This window comes from Vitis vinifera, chromosome 19 (assembly GCF_030704535.1).
Source record: "Vitis vinifera cultivar Pinot Noir 40024 chromosome 19, ASM3070453v1".
NCBI classification, from domain to species: domain Eukaryota; kingdom Viridiplantae; phylum Streptophyta; class Magnoliopsida; order Vitales; family Vitaceae; genus Vitis; species Vitis vinifera.
In genome coordinates this window covers 7974084-7980000 of record NC_081823.1, presented here as the reverse complement: position 1 = coordinate 7980000, position 5917 = coordinate 7974084, and positions in this window count along the sequence as shown.

The window sequence follows — 5917 nt, the reverse complement described above, 5'->3', positions numbered from 1 at the left end:
TATTTGAAGATGTTTAAAAATATATTTTTTCTTAAATTTTACAACAATACAGGAGTTTTAATAATAGACGATTGAGATGTGATGATTTTATCATTCTCCTAATATGCTTGATGTCGAAGGTTATATAAATTTATATGATTGAGCATGCCTAGATATGGTGGACTCAAATTTTATGCAACACCACCCCTTCATGGATAATTAACCATGGTTTTAAAATTTTGATCGGATTAGCTGGTCTGACCGTCCGCTGGTCATGGTTCCAGTCTGATCCAGTCAATTAGCTCGGAAATAAGTTAAATCGGAATCGAACCGGTTGAACCAACGGTCCGACCAACGAACCGGACGGTTCAATTAATTTTTTTTTTTTTTAATATTTACAATATCAAAACGACGCCGTTTTGGAGGATATAAAATGTAATACCCCAAAATTTAATCTAGGGGCAAACTAGTAATTTATAAAGTAATTAAGTCATTAATTAAATTCATTAAAGGTGAAAGAGTCTTTTTACAATTAGAAATCTTAGGTATAAATTGGACTTTTCCTTTTGTCTTCTTCATTCAAAAAACCCTATCAACCAAAAGTAGAGAATTGGAGATCATAGTGATTACTACTCAAAAAGTGTTATTCCATAGTTTGTAATTAACTCTTTTAAACACTTTTGAGTAGTAGTTATCACCTTTTAACCCAATTAACATATTAAGGACCCTTGCAATCAATTCTAATCAAATTGTGTTAAGTTTTGGTGTTTTGATAGCTTTTTTATCACCAAAGCAATCCGAGTTTGAGGAGAGTTCTTTGGAATCCATGGCAAGGCAATGGAAAGCTCAGAAACATGAAGAACCGAAGCTTTGAAGTCCTTTGCCATAAGCAAATCCAGAATGCAAGGAGTATGGGATACGCACGCTTTCAACCAAGATTGAGTTCTGGTCAGTCTTCCCTACAAAAGATGTCCGGACAGAGCATCCGAACACACCATCGGAGGGTGGTGGAATGTGGGCTGTGGCAGGCTGTCAGAATGACGTAGCAAGGCTTGTGCACTTTAGTCAATGATCCGGACAACATATCCGGATAGGATATGCTATCGTCCGGGTGTGATGATCGCAAGTATCGTGTGCTTCTCCCTGAGGGAGTCCGGATAGGGGAGCGCGCCACGAGTCCTCTTGGGGAATCCGGATGGAGTTGCTTCGGATAGCGATGCGCGCTCCGTGTCATCAAGGGGAGGGGTCCCTACACCTTGCACACGCAGACGGTCCCCCTTGCGACGTTCCATCTTCTTCGGGTATCTCACATTCGGAATTCTGTCCGGGCGACGTTCCACCTTCTCCGGATATTTCACATCCAGCACCTTCTCCGGATATTTCACATCCGGCGCCTGACGCCAGATGGGAGAGGAGGGCGTTTCAATTTCCCCGATCAGACATATCCGAATCCTCTGATAGCGCTTACCCAGAGAGTTTCACAACCATTTTGCACAGTGTCGCGATGTTCTCCTGAAGCTTCTCGATATGTGCGACCGACATTTTGAGACATTTTTCTTTAGATATTTGATTTCAAAATTCCCAAAGTCTCTTTCTAACCCACCTATCATAGGATTCCTTAGTCTTTAAGTAAGAACAAAGGGTGAATAACCCCTTATATATAGTTTTGTAATTTTCTTTACAAATCATCTCGGGAGCTTGTTCTCAGAGATCAATCCTTTGTACAGTTTTGCAAGGAAGTAAAATACAGAGCCTTTGCTCTGCCTTACCTTCTCGTTTTGATTGTATTGTATATTATTTACTTTTTCTTTTTAGCCAACCAAACTCTGAGGATTTTTCCTCAGAGAATAAGAGGCTAGGCTCTTCATCTCTTGGAGTGAAGAAAGCCGGGTAAGTTTCCACATGCATAAATTGGAAGTTTTGTTGTTTTAGTTTTTAATGAAGAGAAAGTGTGACCCGTTAATAGTTTTTATCTTTTTAGTTAACTTAAAACGCCTTTAAATCACCTGGGCCAACACTTGGTAAGGCAAGTGTTCTTCGTCCATTGAGATGCACTAGTTTATCTCTTGCGAGCCTTTGGGAGGTGGTTTGAAGGTAGGATTTTCTAGAATAGCCAACACTTGGTAAGCTTTTGGACTCTAAGGAGACATCCATTAGTTATCTCTTGCGAGCTTTTGACGGGTAATCCAAGGTTAAAGATCACCTTGAATGGCAAATGCTAGGTGAGAGGCACGAGCCATTGCAAGATGTATCAGTGAGAGGGATTTAGTGTTTGAACCCATTAATGGGGAGCATCTGTACCACACCGGTTGGAGAATGAACTATATGTTAATTCTCTAATGCAAGGAAAAGAAACAAGTGATCGGAACTCCCTTTTTGTATGAGGAATCTGAGCCTAGTGATCTAAAACTCCAAGAAACACTTTTCTTTGTAAGTAAAATCAGTTACTATTTTTGGTTAGTTTAAAACCAAACCTTTTTCATTCAAACATCTTTATGTTTTCTTTTAAAGCTAACCTTGAAATGAAAAGGCACCAATTCAACTTTGAATTGATATCAATTGTGGAGTGAAAACCCATCCCAGTGAACGATCCTAGAGCCACTATGCTATAGTAGCTTTGTCTTTGCTACCCTAGTTCATGGTGTAATAGGTTATAAATTTTGTTGATTACTCCTTTCTGAGGACCAAAATCAAGGGACACTAGCTGGACATGAATCAAATGGCACCACTGTCAGGGACCATTGAGAGGATATGAATCAACTGAGACACCAATTGGGAATGAATCACATAGGGTTCAAGGGTTATAGATTCAGAGTTGAAGTTCAGGTTTTTTTTTCCAAGTAAGATTCTAACTTTAAATTAATATATTATATTCGTTAATTAGTTCTGAACACGCTAGTTATTCTTTCAAAAAAAAATTAATCTAGATTAGGGTTAGTTTATTTTTTTAATTCATTTTAATATCAAAATATTAGAAATTTAGGATTATTGGTGGTTTTTATTGTTAGAAATTGGGAAATCTTAGGTTTTAAAAAAAATTATTCTCTAGAAGATTTCGATTTAGGCTAGGGTTAACTTATATAAAACTTTTAGGTCAAAATATTGAAATTAGAAATATAGATTATTCTAATGATGAAAATAGGGAAATTCAAAATTTCTTAGATGAATAGATCTAAGTAATGATTTTTTTTAAAAAAATAATAATAAATGAGTAAATAAATATATTGTTATATGTGGCTAAAGGGATTAGAAATATTAGGGAAAAAAAAAAAAGAAAGAAAGAGAACGCATGTGCACTAGAGGAAGTGTACGGATGGTGTTTGGCGGTTAATATATATATATATTATGTTAGCAATAATGGAGAATTGTTAGGGATACAGTTTATGTTTACTGAAAAAAAAAAAAAAACTGAAAGTGAGAGAATAGAAGTTATCAATATTATTATACTAATGATGAGTGTAAGTTAACAAGTAGCATAAAATTTAATTAGTAGAATAAATTGTAGTTTAATTAAATTATGTTGTGTCCTAAGAAATAAATTGAAAATAAAATTCAAGTTTTATATGAATTAGAAATTTATTAATTTTTCTAAAATAGGAATAGATTAAATTATCTTTCATAATTAAAAACATTAATTTGAATACCTAAAATTTTAGGATTGTTAAACCTATAATTTTAGATAAATGTAATGGCTATTTCTCTTATACTTTGTTAGGTGAAGAGTAGATTTTCCAGAATTATTTTTCTTCCAAGTTTTTGAGGACTTCTTTTGAGGTAAGGAAAATTAATACAAATTTTGTAAAAGAAAATATATATTTAAATGTGTAATTGTTAATTTTGCTTTTAAGCATGGATCAAATATATTTTTGTATGGAAAAATGTGTTATAACATTTATTTTGTTTATATCGAAATACTTGGGAATTTTCTGCATTTGTAAGTTAGAATAAATAAAATAAAGAATTTGACTCTAGTTTGTTTAGCCCTTGTCAACGGGATATAATAGTTGACCTTTACATTTTCGTGGTGGGAAATGTAATTGATTTGAACCCCACCTTCTAGGGGTTTGGTTAAAGGTTACTAGTACTAGTAGTGTTTGGTTCCGTCCACCTTAAAAGGAACATTTGAAGCTAGCCACCTATTTGTAAAGTCCCACTTAAATGGACACTATTTGTTATTTGATAACCAGAGTGAAGACAATTGAAATGTATTTGATTTGAAATGGATATGAAATGATTTTGATATATAGGAAAATGTTTGGTTAAACACCTTAAAATGTATTAGCATATTTGTACTCAAATGTTCTTATGAAAATGATTTTACACTAAATCTCCTATTTGTAAGCATAATTGAAACTATTTGATCTATGAAACTATATTAATATTCTTTATTGGGCTTTGAGCTCATTCTCCTTTGTTGATTACTTTTCAGGTACCCTTAATTTGGGCGAGGAGTGATGGCTAGGTTGGGGAATGGTCATCATTAGGATTTTGCTTAGAATGTTATTTTCGGACATTGTTAGCTTATAAGTTTATATTCATTTGGATTATTTGGTTTTTGGAAGTTATTTAGATATTGAACTTGTAAATTTTTTTTATGATAGTTTGAAGTTGAGATTTGGAGATTATGAAAGTTTTGTTAGCACTTGAATTGTTTGAGTTTGCAATTTATTTGAATAATGGATTTTGGTTTATGTGTTTAGTTTTAAAGTTAAGTTTTGAATATTTTAGAATTTTGTTCTACTACCCTAAACAGGTATTTGGTAATTGGTAACTTCTAGTTACAAGATAATTATTTGGGTAAGGTTACACTTTAACCCTTCGGATTTGAGGTGTGAAATGACCGTCACGCCCTTGGAGTGGGTCTTGGGGTGTGACAGTGTGGTATCAAAGCACCAAGTTATGATCTTGATGAGAACTTGTTTAGTTTACCTTTGGAAATAGATGAGTGACACATTAGTTTAAGTTTCAACTTCATCTAGTATGATTCCTTTTATTCCTTAAATTTTTAATTTGCTTATTTGGCTTCTTAGTGACTAATTTAGTTATACGTATTGCTTTATAGGACACCATGCCACCAAGGAGACTTGCATCTTCCCAAAATAGTCAGCCTAATGATGATATACCTTCTCCACTTGAGGCTTTGCCCACTATGAGTATTGAAGGTCTTTATAGATATTTAGGGACTTTGGCTGGCTTGGTTGAGCGTCAGGCTAGAGCTACTGGAAGTAATGGTTAAGGACAATCCTCATCTACTAGAGGTAGCTCCTTTGATGACTTTAAGAAGTAGGGTCTCCCTTACTTTTCTAGTCCTTTAGATCCAACTGAGGCAAAGACTTAGATTATGAAGATACAAAAATTCTTTGATGTCATTGATTGTTCTGATGTGCAAAAAGCCTCTTATACAGCATTTATGTTAGACAAAGAGGCAGACCATTGATGGCGTATGACTAATAGGCTTTTGGAGGATCAGGGGCCTATTGTTTGGAGTCAGTTTAGAGAGGCTTTTTATAAGAAGTACTTTCCTGACAGTGTTCGACGACAAAAGGTGGGATAGTTTGTCCGTTTGGAATACAGAAATTTGATGGTGGCCTAGTATGAGGCTAAGTTTACTGAACTATCACGTTTTGTCCCACAGTTGATTGCTATAGAGGAGAAAAAAGCATTAAAGTTTCAAGATGCACTGAAGCCTTATCTGAAGAATAAGATATCAATTATGAAGCTTAGTGTTTATTCACAGGTGGTAGACAAAGCCCTTATTGCAGAGAAGGATAATGAAAAGCTTCACCAGTATAGGGAACAACAAAGGAAGTGGAATAGAAATGATGGTGCTCATGGTAACCAAGCACAGAAAAAGTCTGCTCTAAGTAGAAATCAGAATAAAGGAAAAGCAGCACAAAATTTAGATGGGATTTGTCCTACTTATGGTAAGAAGCATGGG